Raw genomic sequence first — 17,519 nt, forward strand, 5'->3', positions numbered from 1 at the left:
ATACTGGATATCCATGTTTCCATTCCACATTGTCAAAATCACTGGATTGTAGTCATTAATATACTTTGATTCTTTAGTTCTTTTTATGTTGTAAGTATTCGTTGGAGATTTTCAAGTGATAGTATTCCTTACTGCTGACATGAAACTATTGACTCTTCCTCTTAAAATTCCTGGACATGGGAATTCAAAAGCACATTTTGTAAAAAAAGTTTCTCTTTGACATGTATTTTCATAGACAATATTTTCCACCTCTATGGCTTTGAAACTGTAAAACTTGTCTTAAATTCTTTTCTCCTCTTTTCTTGGGAATAGCACAGGTAACATGGTCAACAATGAAAGACAAAACAGTTTCATCAGAATCGGTTCCAAATTCAGGTTCATCCTTGATCTATAATCAATGTTTATATGAGGAGCACCTCTGGCTTGGTACTTCTTTCTCCAAAAGAAGGCAATAACTTCTCCAAAATGTGGATTTTTTTTATTGCAGATAAAAGACATCATAGCTTGAAACCTACGATTAAAATATCTGCCCACATTTACAGGATCTAACAAACACAGTTCTCCAGCTGTCTTCAATTCAATGTTTTTTACATCTGAATTTGCATGTCGTAGAAATTCAAGTAAATCATCCCATGCGTATTCAGCACTGCTAAGCGTAACAAACTACATAGGGGTTCCTAAGTTTCTTAACATACATTTAAGTTCTCTGTGATGATGATACCAATACTAATCTGTACCAAGTTGACATGCCATTAAATTAATTAACTGAGATTCTAAATGATCGTCTCTTTATTGAACTTTGTCCAAAAAATCCTTAGCAGAAACATTTGTAAGATGAACTCCCATTTTTAATATGTGGTTCACTGCATAGGAAAGTCTTGAAAAGTCACTTTCAAACAAAAGATGAAATAAATAGGGAATACACTGTTGAAATTTTTGTAGGATATTCTGAAACTGGAATCTGTACTGGTTGTTCATCATATCGTCCACTTTTTCCAGTGGGGAAGAGCTGTGGAAAACGACGAGCGTCTAAACTTTTTTCCCATACAGTCATGGGAGTTCCCTTTGCTTTCTTCATTTGGAATAATTCAATAGTGTTTCCTATAACTTCTTTTGAATGTAGAGGATGTATACTGTAATGTTCTTAAATGTCTTCACTCCTGGAGTTGTTCACTTTTTCTATTTGTCCAGTTGAAATTTCTCTATCATCTTCTAAAGATACTTCTTGTTCTTCCACACATACATTTTTATAATAAATATTATTTTGTACAAGATATAGGTGCCGATTCCGATCCGTTAAAAATATTCCCCGCACGAATCGTATCCGGATTTTTTTACGTACGAATCGTACAAGTCCAGTATAATCTTGCAAGTACGATTCGTATGTCAAAAAATCCATACGAATCGCATTGGGAAAATTCCCCGACACGTCCTCGGGTCGGAAAAAGTGTCAGACACGCCCCCGGACAGTTTTACGTACGAATCGGTAAACTGAAGTCCGAGCGCGCAAGTACGATCGGTCCCGTCCGTCCGAATGCACAACCGTATGGAAAAAACACCGTACAGAGCGAACTCCCATAGCAACCATGGAGATGTCCAAACATGTGCCCGCATACGCGTCGAACACCCCCCCAGCCCACCCCCCAAGTACGCACCGTACCCCCAGCCCCCATGTACGCGCTGTACCCCTGCCCCACCCCTGTAGGTACGGAGCGTACCCCCTCCCCCGTAGGGATGGAGCGTGCCCCCACCCCCGTAGGTACGGCGCGTACCCCCACCCCCGTAAGTATGGTGCGTAGCCCCACCCCCGTAGGGACGGAGCGTACCCCCACCCCCGTAGGTACAGTGCGTACCCCCACCCCCGTAGGGACGGAGCATACCCCCACCCCCGTAGGGACGGAGCGTACCCCCACCCCCTTAGGTACGGTGCAGACCCCCAGTGCGTAGCTACGCTCCGTCCCTATGGGGGTGGGGGTACGCTCCATCCCTACGGGGGTGGGGGTACGCACCGTACCTATGGGGGTGGGGGTACGCTCCGTCCCTACGGGGGTGGAGGTACGCTCCGTCCCTACGGGGGTGGGGCTACGCACCATACTTACGGGGGTGGGGGTACGCGCCGTACCTACGGGGGTGGGGGCACGCTCCATCCCTACGGGGGAGGGGGTACGCTCCGTACCTACAGGGGTGGGGCAGGGGTACAGCGCGTACATGGGGGCTGGGGGTACGGTGCGTACTTGGGGGGGTGGGGGTACGCTCCATCCCTACGGGGTGGGGGTACGCTCCGTCCATAGGGGGGGTGGGGGTACGCACCATACATGCGGGGGTGGGGTGAGGGTAAGGTGCGTACAGGTACGGGGCTGTGGTATGGAGGTGGGTTACGGCACGTACACGTATGGCTGCTGGGGTACGGTGCGTACATGGGGGGGCTGGGGGTACGGTGCGGACGTGTAGGGATGAGGGTACGGTGCATACCGGGCCCCCTTTTCGTCGTGCATCGCGGCGTACTTAGCTTTTCCAGCGCTTTTTTGGTCCCGTAAAAATATTGCCGTGCGAAGTGCTGTGAGTACGAATCGTACTTGCTGATCTGTAAAACGCTGCCTGACTCCGTCTGAATGTCACGTACGCGGTGTCCCGGATCCGAATTGTGGGTATTTTTTAGCCGGTTGGTGTTTTTTACGATTCGTACGGAAATGGTGTTTCTGTACGAATCCTACATGCGGGTTTGTAAGGTGTTTTTCCCGGGTACGAGTCGGACGGAGAAAACGCTCCGTCTGACGGTTCGTACCCGGTTTTTCCAGGATCGGAATCAGCACCATAATGTAGACCTTTAAAGTTTGGTGACATCTACTAACTCTTGCATATTTTCCAACTCTTTGTTGGAACACCATTACCTAGAGTAACTACAGGTTCACCTTCTTCTCTCTTTATTCCAACAGTTTCAATGTTTTCTTTTAAATCTAAAGGTAAATACACAACTCTCCCTTTTAAACCTCATTGTAAAACTGTTGGAGGCAGCTTACCTGTTTTATGCTTCATACGAACTATGGCCTGAAACGGATGCACAGATTGAACAAAGATGGACTCACAAGTATTTAAATCTACCAGTTCCGGAGGAATAGCTACCAACTCTAGGTTGTTATGTACAGCTCTAGCTGGCATTTTATTCTCTTCTAATTTGTTGTAACAATTTTTACAGATACGTTGATCACTACCAAACTCAAAACGATATTTCACCAACTAATAAGCACCAAATTGCTCCCATTTATCAGTGTTGTCCTTTTTCCTTTTTAAATACACATCAACATTCCTAGTTTGACTTCTATAGTGAGTACGCCGACAACAAATACAAACATAGATGTTTTTTTTTATAAGAAACTACCTTAAACTTTATAATTTTTTCTGCAAACTTCTCAGTAGTACTATCTTCTACCTCTTCTTAAACACCTACACTTATCAATTTCTCACTTTCTCTACACTCTTCTTTAGGACCAAAGAAACAAAACAGTACATCATCAGGAACTTTTTTTATATCCAATACTGAACCATGCAAAAGAGCTGTGTTTATTTTACTTAAAGATAATGCAGGACTTTTTACATAGTACTATCTTCTTACTTACTGTATTTCTGAGTGATGTACTGCTAACATTCTTAAATGATGAAACGTACTTTGACACATTTTTCTAGAAAGACAAGCTAGAGAATGACCCTGCAAGTTAGTATATTTTCTCACCTTACACGGATCTAGTCCTTGAAACATCTTAATCTTTTGTTTAACACTTTTTTTACCATAATCTCGTATGAAATCTCATGATATTTCAATAGATTCCTGTCATATACTACAAATAGTATTACAATTCCACTTATGTACTGGAGCTTGTGTACGTCTCCCTTGAACCTCATCAGCTATCACTTCTTCCACATTTCTAGGAACCATCTTTTCTTATTCAAACCGTTTTTAACCTTATAACACCTACCCCTGGTATCACCTGCATGAACTAATGTATTTTGTTGAAAATAGCTTTCTTCATTAAAAAAAGGTTCAGTACAAGAAGTGTGCTTCCATTTCCCCGAATTATTTTGCAAAAGGTTAGTTCTATTAACCAGTCTTTTTATTTTACTTTACTCCTTCATAAAGTGGATTGTTTTATTCAATGTTTTCATTCTCTTCAATACTAATATAAAAAAATCTTTTCAATTCAAAAGCTTTTCTGATTACACTTTCAATCTATTGTTTCTTCTTGTAAAATATTGTTCTTCTTTTATATTTTTTGCAATCTTTCAATAACTTTTGTAGTACTCTACTTTTATAAATTCTCTTCCTAATGTCTTTATATTCTTTCATCCTTTTTTCAACATGGATTGTTTTCCTATAACCTAATTTTGCATTAATGTTTCCTTTTTTCTTTTCCTTCTGATTGCTTGTGGTACTTTTCTTACTCTTTTCACATTTGTTAAAAGACTTTAAAAAAATTATTTTGTTCTCTTACCTGAAGAGTTTCTCTTCAACGACACATGTTGTACTTCATCTACTTTCTGCTTTTCTATATCCTTTAAATAGTTATGTTTTCTTTGTTGTCTTTTCTTTTGAACTTTTCTTTTCATACTGAATATTTCTTATTAATTATGGAGAATTTCTAAAATAAAAATCTTATCTTTCTAAAAGATTTTTTATTAATATTAAAATAATTATATACAAATATTGTCATCTATGAATAAAGAAATACATTGAGTAGTGCCTAGGTGAATAGATACGTGCAACAGAAGGACCTGGCTGATTCTTCAACTGCAAGGGTAGCTCATAACTAGTAGATTGGAAGATTACTGGAGTACATAGCAAATCAGTGCGTGATTTTATAACTGCATCAGTACTGCTTATGTTGCAGCAGTGCATATGTAGTGCCTGGATCATTGGAAGACTGCATGGTTAGTACTTGGGTGTTTTTATAACTGCATGAGTGTTGGGCCTAGCCAAATATAAAGCAGCATACTATTACATGACTCAACTATAAGTCTCTACATATTGTTAAAACCATGCATACATATGTCCCTAGATTTCCAAATCATCATCATATCTAAAAGAAATATGCATACAACATTTCTGGAATATAGTGAAACTTACAACTGAAACATGTAACAGATCTGCCTGAGTGATTGTATAACTTCATGGGTAGTGCTTGGGTGATTGTATGTGTGCAAGGGTAGTCACAGGGTAATTGTAGAAGAAAATAGATAGTGACTGGCAAATTGCATGAGTGAACACATACACAGTGAGGGCATGGATTAGTGTATGAATAGCACCTAAAGGTACAGAAGACTCATTGAGAAGTGCCTAAGTGAATAGATGAATGCAATAGTAGGACCTGGATGATTCTACAACTGCAAGGGTAGTGCCTGGGTTATTACACGAGTGCATAGGTACAGCCTCCATGATTGCATGCCTGCAGGACTATTACATAAGTAGTGTCTAGGTGATTGCATGACTGCAGGGGTAATATATGTGGGATTACTGGAGTACTTAGGAAGTGAGTGGGTGATTTTGTAAGTCCATGAGTACTGCCTGGTGATTACAGAAGTACTAAGGTACTGCCTGAGTGATTACAGGAGTGCAAAGGTAGTGCCTGGGTGATTGTATAAGTGCATGAGTATTGCCTGAGTGATTATATAAGTACAAGAGTAGTGCCTCCATGATTGAAATAGTGCAAGAATAGTGCCTGGGTGATTGAAGCACTGTATATCTAATGCATTAGTGAGTGCATGAGTACAGAAGTAACGTCTGGGGGATTAAAGGAGTACATAGGTAATGTCTGGGTGACAGCATGACTACAAGAGTAATATCTGGTGATTGTGAGAGGGTCAACGGGGATGCCACGATATCGCTCCTGCCCTTACCTCCCCCGGAAACTACCACCGCACATAGCACTCCATCAGGACTGGAAAAACAGGAATTAACACCACCAGCCTCTCCTTGCCTACAGAAATGTCATGACCAATCAGGATACCCAGGGGCGGGGTCACTCCCTCTAAAGGCAGAACCTGAGGACAAGGAAGGCATGTTGTGGGACTCGAAGGAAAAGGAGGAGCAAGAAGACGCCGTGCTGCAGGAAGAGGCCGAGCTACAGAAGGACGCCGTGCTGCCAAAGTTGTGCCAAGAGCGGAGCCTGACGTGTGACGAGAAGGAAGACCCGGAGGGCTCCAACCACTAGGACCCGGAAGAAGACGGAGGACCCGACTCCTGGACGGAGAAGTGGTGGACGCCCCCAGAGGATGCTGGAGAGCCGCCGCAGTTCAGGAGAGCTGCGGCTGAGGTGGTACGTGGATGGGGAGGGAGTGAAGGGAGGTAGTAACAGGAGGGGCAGGAAGGTTAGATTAAGGGTTCATCACCAATAGTCGCTGTGTGTGCGTGCATCACCCACCCTCTCCCACACCTACCCTTATCCCTCACGCCACCTCACCTTGCAATTGTTGACCTCACCATTGTTGTGTACGGCATTTCTGTGTAAGGCTGTGACAACACGGAGACGTCTTAAAGTATAACACCCAAGCAGAGAATCTGATTTATTTTCTTTTCTGCGGACACTGCAATTCTCTCTCACATCCCACCCTTCTCCCTGTTACCTTCTATGGATATATGCCGCACCCCTATGGGCTCCTTTGATCGGTGAAGGGTTCTGTCCTACCAAACCAGTACAAGACAGAGTTTAATGAGCCGCTTCGCTTTTTTTGTACTGCTTCTCTCCCTCCTGCGAGCCACCCAAGTAAAAAAACAGCCAAGGAACCCAAGGAAGGACCATCCAGACATCATTCAGAAGAGAAGACGACCGCAATTCGTCCATATTGACTTTTTTGTTTTCCTGTAACCTCAAACAAATCCCATCATTGAGCCCATAATCCGGCCTCCTCATTTCTTCTTCCGCCCATCCCTCTCACAGTGATTTACATAACGACATAAAAAGTGACTGGGTGATTTTATAAGTGCATGGGTATTTCTTGGGTGATTTCAGGACTACTGAGGTAATGCCTGAGTAAATAAATTAGTGCAAAGGTAGTGCCTGGGTGATTTCATTATACCATGACTACTGGCTGAGTGATTACATAAGTACAATGATAGTGCCTCTGGTGAGCAGCCAAAATATCGAAACTAAAATATCTAACTACACTAATATCGAGTTTTAAATATCGAAGGGACAGAATATCGATGTCAATAATATCTATGGACAGAATATCGATCCTAAGGTAAGTATTTTAATATCGATGTTAGTAATATCGAAGTTAGTAATATCGACATCAAATATATCGATTTTACTAATATGGATGTTCCTAATATCGATATTTATATTATTGTTATGTATTTTATTATGTATTTAATATGTATGTGTTATATGATTTTAGTTAAGTGTTCTACTGGTTTTAACATATGTGTATACAATTTTTATATGTTAACAATGGTTTTTTAAGTCAATTTTGTGTTTTAGTAACGTAGCGGGTTGTGAGTTTATAGGGGAATAGGGTGGGAAGTAATTTAATTATATGGAATTAATTATACATTTTTAGGAATTATAAATTAATTTTAATTAATTTTTGCGTTTAAGTTCTGTAGCGGGTTGTGGGTTTATAGGGGAATAGGGTGGGAAGTAATTTAATTATATGGAATTAATTATACATTTTTAGGAAATATAAATTGATTTTAGTAAATTTTTGCGTTTAAGTTCTGTAGCGGGTTGTGGGTTTATAGGGAATAGGGTGGGAAGTAATTTAATTGTAATTAATTAATAATTTATTTTCATTTATTGGTATTGATAATTATATTATTGTTAATTAAGTGTTAATTGGTTATTACTTTTTATTAATTGGCAATTAGTTTTAATTAGTTGATTAAGTGTATTATTTTATTAGTGGAGTGTGTCGTGCGTTTATAGGGGAATAGTGTTGGAAGTAATTGAAATCTAATTAAGTAATTATTAAATTAGTTGTTGGGTATTGATAATTAATTGATTGGACAATAATTATTAATTGGTAAATATTGTAAATTATAATATTTTGGTTATGAAAAATAATTAATTGTTGATTAATCATTAATTGTGAATTAAATATAATGAAATATTATGCATTGATATTTCTAATTAATATATTAATAAGTAATTATTAATTGGTAATTAATGTGTAATATTTATTGTTTTGGCATATGAAAAATATTTAATAGTTCAATATTTTTTAATTGGTAATTAATGTTTCATAATTATTATTTTGCGGTATATATTTTTTAAAATTGTTAAATATATTTTAATTGGTATTTACTTTTTAATAATTCATATGTTTTTGGTTATGAGAAATATTTTATCGTTTAATATTTATTATTTGGTAATTAATATTTATTAATTATTATTTATTGTTATTTATTAATAATGTATTGTTAATTAATTATTCTTTGGTAGTTATGTTTGTAATAATTATTTATTGGTATTTGTAAAAAATAGTTCTTTAATAATTAAATCACTAATTATTTTAAATAATTATTTTATTTATAACTATGTTATTTTTAACTTCGACGCTATCCAACACTTTCCCTACTGTTGCACCCTCTGGAGTTGGAATAGTAAATTTTATCCCTACGCTATCCAACACTTTCCGTACTGTTGCATTCTCTGGAGTTGGAATAGTAATTTTTACCCCTACGCTATCCAACACTTTCCCTACTGTTGCACTCTCTGGAGTGGGAATAGTAATTTTTACCCCTACGCTATCCAACACTTTCCCTTCTGTTGCACTCTCTGGAGTTGGAATAGTAATTTTTACCCCTTCGCTATCCAACACTTTCCCTACTGTTGCACTCTGTGGAGTTGGAATAGAAATTTTTACCCCTACACTATCCAACACTTTCCCTACTGTTGCACTCTCTGGAGTGGGAATAGTAATGTTTACCCCTACGCTATCCAACACTTTCCCTACTGTTGCACTCTGTGGTGTTGGAATAGTAATTTTTACCCCTACGCTATCCAACACTTTCCCTACTGTTGCATTCTCTGGAGTTGGAATAGTAATTTTTACCCCTACGCTATCCAACACTTTCCCTACTGTTGCACTCTCTGGAGTGGGAATAGTAATTTTTACCCCTACGCTATCCAACACTTTCCCTTCTGTTGCACTCTCTGGAGTTGGAATAGTAATTTTTACCCCTACGCTATACAACACTTTCCCTACTGTTGCACTCTGTGGAGTTGGAATAGAAATTTTTACCCCTACACTATCCAACATTTTCCCTACTGTTGCACTCTCTGGAGTGGGAATAGTAATGTTTACCCCTACGCTATCCAACACTTTCCCTACTGTTGCACTCTGTGGAGTTGGAATAGTAATTTTTACCCCTACGCTATCCAACACTTTCCCTACTGTTGCACTCTCTGGAGTTGGAATAGTAATTTTTACGCCTACGCTATCCAACACTTTCCCTACTGTTGCACTCTCTGGAGTTGGAATAGTAATTTTTACCCTTACGCTATCCAACACTTTCCCTACTGTTGCACTCTCTGGAGTTGGAATAGTAATTTTTACCCCTACGCTATCCAACACTTTCCCTACTGTTGCACTCTCTGGAGTGGGAATAGTAATTTTTTCCCCTTCGCTATCCAACATTTTCCCTACTGTTGCACTCTCTGGGGTTGGAATAGTAATTTTTACCCCTACACTATCCACCACTTTCCCTACTGTTGCACTCTCTGGAGTGGGAATAGTAATTTTTACCCCTACGCTATCCAACACTTTCCCTACTGTTGCACTCTGTGGAGTTGGAATAGTAATTTTTACCCCTACGCTATCCAACACTTTCCCTACTGTTTCACTCTCTGGAGTGGGAATAGTAATTTTTACCCCTACGCTATCCAACACTTTCCCTACTGTTGCACTCTCTGGAGTGCGAATAGTAATTTTTACCCCTACGCTATCCAACACTTTCCCTACTGTTGCACTCTGTGGAGTTGGAATAGTAATTTTTACCCCTACGCTATCCAACACTTTCCCTACTGTTGCACTCTGTGGAGTTGGAATAGTCATTTTTACCCCTACGCTATCCAACACTTTCCCTACTGTTGCACTCTCTGGAGTGGGAATAGTAATTTTTACCCCTACGCTATCCAACACTTTCCCTACTGTTGCAATCTCTGGAGTGGGAATAGTAATGTTTACCCCTACGCTATCCAACACTTTCCCTACTGTTGCACTCTTTGGAGTTGGAATAGTCATTTTTACCCCTACGCTATCCAACACTTTCCTTACTGTTGCACTCCCTGCAGTGGGTATAGTAATTTATACCTGTACGTTATCCAACACTTTCCCTATTGTTACACTCCCTGGAGTGGAAATAGCAATTTTTAGCTCTACACTATCCAACATTTTCTTTACTGTTTTTTTTTGGAGCTGGAGTAGTAGTTTTATTGTCGGTGCTATTTAATATTTTTTTAATTATTTTAGCTAATGTAATATATAATTAATTTTAACAATATTCAAATTAAATGTAATTTTTTAAATGTGTTATATATAATTATTTTATTTTTATTCATGTTATTGTTTTATGTATTTGATGTATTTGTAATTTGTAATAATTTTTAACAAGTTATAAGTCATTAAAACAATTAATAAAATGTATTATTAAGTAAGTATATATATTATATATTATATGTATATGTTTAATTAATGTTTTATTACATTATATATATATTAATTATTAATTTTAAACATTATAAAATATATTTAATTATGTTTATTTTATTTATAAGTATTATTTGGTTTATTTTACATTTTTTTTTTACTAAAAAATACTTTATATTTTTAATAACGATATTTTTGACATTCTATATTTTATTTTCGATATTTTTGTACTTACCATGTTGTAGATAGGATCTCGATATTCTTGTCATCGATATTTTTGTGTCGATATTTATGTAGGTCGATTTTCTGTCCGTCGATATTCTGTCAGACATTCAGTGCCTCTGTGATTGAAAGAGTACAACATTAATGCCTGAGTGATTATATATAAGTGCATGAGTAGTGGCTACATGATGCATGGGTAATACCTTAGTGATTGTATGAGTGCATAAGTAGTGACTAGATGTTTCCATGAGTGCAGGAGAAATGCCTGAGTGGTTACAGCACTACATATGCAGTGACTGGACCATTGGAAGACTGCATAGGTAGTACTTGGGTGTTTTTATAACTACGTTAGTGTTGGGCCTAGCCAAATATAAAACAGCAGACTATTACATGACTCAACTATAAGTCTCTCCATATTGTTAAAAGTTTGCATAAATGTGTCTCTACGTTTTCAAATTATTGTCATATCTAAAAGTAATATATATACAATATTTCTGAAATATAGTGAAACCTAGAAACAGAGACATGTAATTGATTTGACTGAGTGATGACAAAACTGCATGGGTAGTGCTTGGGATATTGTATGACTCCAAAGGTAGTCACTGGGTAATTGCAGGAGAAGATGGATAATGACTTGCTAATTGCAAGACTGCACACATAAAGGTTGAGTGCATGGATAAGTGTATAAATAGCACCTGAAGGCATAGATGAGTCACTATGAAGTGCCTAGGTGACTAGATGAGTGCAACTGTAGGGTCTGGGTGATTCTATGACTGCAAAGGTAGTGTGTGGGTTATTACATGACTGCATAGGTAGATACTGACTACTATTCTATGTTGCAGGTTCAGCTCCTACCCCCCTCCCTCACCCGTCCTCCCTACCCCCACCAAATACCCCTTCAAAATCCTCCACCTCAACACGCGCTCATTAGTGAAACACCACAATGAAATCTACGATCTTGTTGAAACTGAATCCCCAGATGTTTTTTTCATCACAGAGACATGGCTCACGACTGATACGGTGGTCGAACCGGGGCTTGCTCTTCCCCCAGGTTTTAACATCCTTACCGTCAGCAGAGACACCAGAGGCGGCGGTCTGGCGGTCATCTATAAGTCGTCCCTTCTTTGCACCTTCACTCGTGAGGACATTGCTGGCTCCGAATGTGCTCGCTTTTCTATCTCCCCCAATGCCAATTATACCCTCTCTGGCCTCTTGGTATATTGCCCTCCCGGCCCTTCTTCTGAGTTTAAGACAGCCTTGATGGAAGCTATTCATGCTCTTGCGTCCAGAACAGCTAACTTTACTCATATAGGCGACTTGAACATCCATTTTGACCAGCACCTCGATTCATGTGTCTGCTCTCTGCTCGCTGATTTGGAAGCCTGCCAACTTAAACATCTGGTGTTGGAACCTACGCATTTGGCTGGTCACCTTTTAGATCCGGTCTTCTCCAACATCCCCTCTCTTCAGGTCATCCCCCCTAGCCCGGTCTGTTGGTCTGACCACTACCTGATCACTATTCTCCTTCCCATAGCAGAGACCGCCTCCAGAACCTCGCCTAAAGCTATGTTTAAACGGTGTTGGCATAAACTCAAACGGGAGGACCTGTTGGCTCGCCTGTCCTCCAGCCTTCCTAACATTGACAACCTTGATCCAGAACAAGCTTACAAGGAAATTTGTGACTGGATAAACGCTGCACTTGATTCCCTTATCCCATTAAAGTGGTCGAAGGGACGCGGCGCCTGCCCTAATCCTTGGTACACAGATTCCCTTGCCACAATGCGCAGCACTTGCAAACATAGTGAGCGAGTCTGGCGCAAGGACTATTGCCCATTAAGGAAGAAGCAATATCAGGCCACTTTAAAAAGTTATCACAAAGCCATACACCACGCCCGCACGGCCTTCTTCACGAATCAAATTGCCTCCAGTAACAACCCTACTAAATGCATTTTCAAAATCCTAGATGACTTGAAGAAAAGGAAGGAGCCTCTCACGCCTCATATCGCTTCGGATAAACAATGTGAAGAATTGGCCTCCTACTTTGTTCAAAAGGTTGAAAACATTTATAAGTCTTTCCCTAATCATTCCACAAAGCAAGAACACCCCCCGATCTCTACTCATTATTCTCCCCTGGAATGTATTCCTCCCATCTCACAAGAGGAGTTCCTGACCCTCAGCTCTAAAGTTAAATCAGGGTCCCCTCTGGACCCCATGAGACCCTCTCAATACCGAGACTGTCTCCCGGTCCTCCTTCAACCCCTTCTCTCTACTATCAACTCCTCCTTCAGCAGGGCTTCGGTCCCTTTGGCCTGGAAACAAGCCAAGGTACTCCCCCTGTTAAAAAAACCGCACCTTGACTCTTCCAAACCGGAGAATTTTCGGCCAATCTCTCTTTTACCATGGGCGGCTAAAGTTACTGAGGCCCATGTCAATAAAGTTCTTGCCGAGCATATAACCAACAATAAGATTTTAGATCAATCTCAAAACGGTTTTCGCTCGGGCTTTAGCACCGAAACCGCTCTTCTAGCTGTCAGCGAAAATTTACGTTCTCTCCTTGACAACGGCCAAACAGCAGCGCTCATATTATTGGATTTGAGCGCCGCATTTGATACGGTGTCACATCAGATTCTCCTGCGCCGGCTGGAAGAAGCTGGGATAAAAGACGCTGCTCTTGAATGGTTTCGTTCCTTTTTGACCGATCGATCCTTTCAAGTCTCGGCCCCTCCTTTTTCCTCCGCTATTAAATCTATTATGCAGGGGGTTCCCCAGGGTTCAGCACTCAGCCCAGCTCTGTTCAATCTTTATGTTCAGCCCCTGGCCGCTGTTGCTCGCCACCATGGACTCTCAATGGTTTCATATGCGGATGACACCCAGCTCACGGTAGCTCTCTCTGACGATCTTGCTCAAGACGCCGCCCAATTCCAACAGGGCATTGAAGCTATCGCGGGCTGGCTGACGGAGAACTGTCTCCAGCTCAATGCTGGTAAATCAGAGGTCCTTTTAGTAGGCAAAAACAAGGAGCTCTGGAACTCCCATTGGTGGCCTCCATCTCTGGGTCCTCCCCCCCCCCCCTAAATCGGTGGTGAAGAACCTTGGCTTGTTGTTTGATTCGACCTTAAACTTTCAGGACCACACCAAAAAGATAGCTGGCACCTGCTTTGGGTTGCTGCGTACTCTAAGGCCTGCTCTCCGTTTCTTTGATTCAGCGACTCGCCAACTTATTGTCCAAGCAACCATTCTTTCAAGACTGGACTATGCAAACTCTCTGCTACTGGGGGTCAATAAAGCTGAGCTCAATTGTCTCCAGCGCACTCAAAATTCCGCAGCGCGCGCTATTCTTGGTCTGTCTAGATCATGCTCCGGAAGAGGAGCCATTCGTCGCCTCCACTGGCTCCCTATTTCCAAAAGAATTGAATATAAATCCCTCTGCCTTACTTTTAAAATCCTCAAACTCTCTGCTCCCGAGATCTTGTCTGATCTTATCAATCCCTATACCCCTAGGCGCACCTTGCGCTCATCCGAATTGATGCTGGCTGCTGTCCCCAGAGTCAAGAGATCCAGAGCTGGAGGCAAATCTTTTCGTTTCCTGGCACCTAAGCTCTGGAACTCCCTGCCTTTGTCAATCCGTACTATGGACTGTTTGACCACATTCCGTAAAGCTATTAAGACCTACCTCTTCCCTGTGGCTTGATCTCCTCCTTCCTTCCCTCTGGACTTTTGTGGTTAGCGCCGGGACGCCCCTTCGTCGGGGCAGCTGTGCACTTTATAAAAATGCGTAACATAACATAACATAACATTGCAAAAGTAGTGCATAACTAGTGCCTTGGTGATACCATGACTACAAGGGTAATATCTGGGGGATTACTGAAGTACATAGCAAGTGAGTGGGTGATTTTATAACTGCATGAGTACTGCTTGGGTGATTGCAGGAGTACGGAGGGAATACCTGAGTGGTGAGAGGAGTTCAAAGATAGTGCCTGGGGGATTTTATAGGTGCATGGGCACAGGCTAAGTGATTGGAGGAGTGTGTTGATCCTGATAAGATAAAACCAGTAAAGGCAAACTATCCCTTGCATTCACCACACAAATACATGCAAGTACAAATCACATTGCTTCCTACATTATTTCAAATTATAAAACACATTTCTATTGGTTAGACATATTAACCCTTACCAACTGACTACTAAAATTGGCCAAACTGGTTCTGGAATTTTTCTGGAGCTACCGTGCACCAATGCGATGGAGATGTGAATCCATACAGGAGTTCAAAAATATATTAAAAATAAAAATACCACTAGTTTTTAACAACACACTACTTCTGAAGTACTGACTTGGGAAATTATACTTTAATAACATATCACCTATATATCAATTACAATTTCACATTTTAAGTCCACATTTACGTTTCAAACCTTCCCACATTCTTCTCAATGTCAGTTTCCATAGTAACAGTTCATGGAACATTCAACTGAACAAACAGGTCACAAGTTCACCATATTTTCAAATTCAGCACACAAGGTTACAAATGCAAACAGCAGGTGTGGTTGACTTTTGCAAAATATGAGCTCATCCTATCTACTGTACATTTCAAATAGTTTTTACTAACCAATATGAAACATGCTTTTTTAAAGAAGTAACATGCATCCTAATTTTGAGTGTACAATGTTCTTAAACAGTCAATCAATTCTCTACTTTTTTTTAAAACAGCATATTGTCCACCATTTTCGATACTTCTCATTCTACCAACTGACTACCGCAGCTACAGACATCTTTTCATCAGTTCCAGACATCCCTTCAAGACGCTTATCGTATGAATTGTTTGACATAGCTATGATTTCTGGTGCAAAAGGTATGCTGAACACAGAGGTATTGACAGAGACCTAACTTTGCAAAATGTGGATATTGAATGAATTGCACAGAGTGGATTATAGTGACACCAATTGATGCCTTTGGTTAAAACCTTTTTGCATCTCCAACACCCTGACCTCATGATTGTGCACTGTGGTGGCAATGACCTAGGCACATTGACTGAGGTAGATCTGGAAAGGCTAATGAGGGACACCTTTTCACAATTGATGTTGCTTTTACATCAAACTGTCTTTGTGTAATCTGATATATGCCGAAGACAGAAATGGAAGTGGTCAAATCAATTCTGTCCACAGTTTGAGGAAGCTAGAAAAAATGTCAATAACGCTGTTTCTGCTTGCCTCAGAGACCATAGATGGGCTCCATCTATAACAAGAATCTACGTTTTGATATGGATGACATAAGTGATGGAGTATACTGCACAGATTTCTCAATAACCTTAAGCTGTGCATCCACACTTACATGTAGCAACAACAAACTCACAATGAAAACAAGGGATCTTTTTAGAGCCACCCTATAACATAATAGTGAATGTAATCATTTTTTTTACCACTACATTTTATTTTTTATTTTTTGTTGATTTGCGCACCCAACGTGAATATGCAAAAGCATTAATTCAATGTACTACAACACAATACACTTCTCAAGTTTAAGTATTAATTTTTTAATTTGACATATTTTTCACAACTCTATCAATGGTAATCTTGTTATTAACTTCAATCACAGTAACTCTTTAAAACAACTTCACAAATACAACACTATCTTCTAAATGATATACTACTTAATTATTTATTTAAGATGATTCTGACGTGACGTTACATGGGGGGCCGCGCTGGGGTCGCAACTCCAAACTTGAAAGAAAAAAAAATCCCACTTCTAATATTCGCTATTCGCCCCATTGACCTCATCCCCCGGGGCTTACAGCATTTATTTTTTAAAAATATTTAGGAGGGGTACTGTGTGGCCCCCCTACTCAGGCCAATAATGGCCCTGGGGACCCCATCCTCCGGGGCCTGCCACTATTTAAAAAAATTATAATATTAAGAAGGGGGATCACGTAGCCCTCCGCCTCAGGCCAATATTGGCCTCAGGGACCCCATCCCCCAGGGCCTGTCACCATTTTAAACAAATATATATTAAAGAGGGGGACCACGTGGTGGACCCCCTCCTCAAGCCCTGGGACTCCATCCCCCAGGGCCTGGCCTCGGTGTTGGGGACAATGGGGGAAGCCCCAATGTCCCCATAGTCCCTGCCGGCTTCCCTCCTCCTGCAGGAGCCGGTATTGCTTTTGGGCAAGGGGAGCTGCTAACATGCAGCTCCTCTTGCCCAAAAGTAATTCTGCTTTGCTTCGTTGAAGTGAGAGCAGGTTTGCTGCTCTCACTTTAACAAAGCAAAGCAGTGTTTGCTATGGCAGGGCCGGACCCGTGCTCCCACCCTGCCATAGAAAACAGCAATGTCCCGGGGGTGGGCACCCGCGGACATTGCAGGAGCCAGCCCTGGGGGGTGGCGGTCCCCATGGCCACACTAATTGTTTTTCAATGGAGGGCTTGGGGGGCCGCGAGATGTCATCAGTGGTGTCATCAGTGATGTCACTGACCATGTCATGAGTTATGTAATATGTGACATCATCAGCAGTGGATTGCGGGGGCACGAGTTATAGTTAGCTCAACTAACACTGGTTTTGTTTGAGTGAAATGTGCAACTAACTATAACGACGCTGAAACCTATGTTTTTTTCAGTGAATTTATAAGGTTTTTTTAAATTCTAATTTCTAACTACAACGTCCCTGA

This window comes from Triturus cristatus, chromosome 4_1 (assembly GCF_964204655.1).
Source record: "Triturus cristatus chromosome 4_1, aTriCri1.1, whole genome shotgun sequence".
Lineage (NCBI taxonomy): Eukaryota > Metazoa > Chordata > Amphibia > Caudata > Salamandridae > Triturus > Triturus cristatus.